Genomic DNA, 241 nt, shown 5'->3' on the forward strand with positions numbered 1-241 from the left:
AAGCTTGTGCTGACTTGTGCTAGGCTAGCACAACTCAGATATGCAATTCGGAGTCGATCCAAAGTTTAGAAGTCGTGATTAATGACATAGACTGCGAGCGCGAAGGGCCGCGGTCAAGAGTAAAGTGCCCTTTAAATTCTAGTGTTCGCGAAACTGAAGCTTGTGCTGACTTGTGCTAGCCTAGAGCAACTCAGATATATAATTATATATTGTTTGGTTGACTTATACGAATATAAATCTT

The sequence above is a fragment of the Odontomachus brunneus genome, unplaced genomic scaffold (genome assembly GCF_010583005.1).
Source record: "Odontomachus brunneus isolate Ranch 3 - 2012 unplaced genomic scaffold, Obru_v1 Obru_scaffold_013, whole genome shotgun sequence".
NCBI lineage: Eukaryota > Metazoa > Arthropoda > Insecta > Hymenoptera > Formicidae > Odontomachus > Odontomachus brunneus.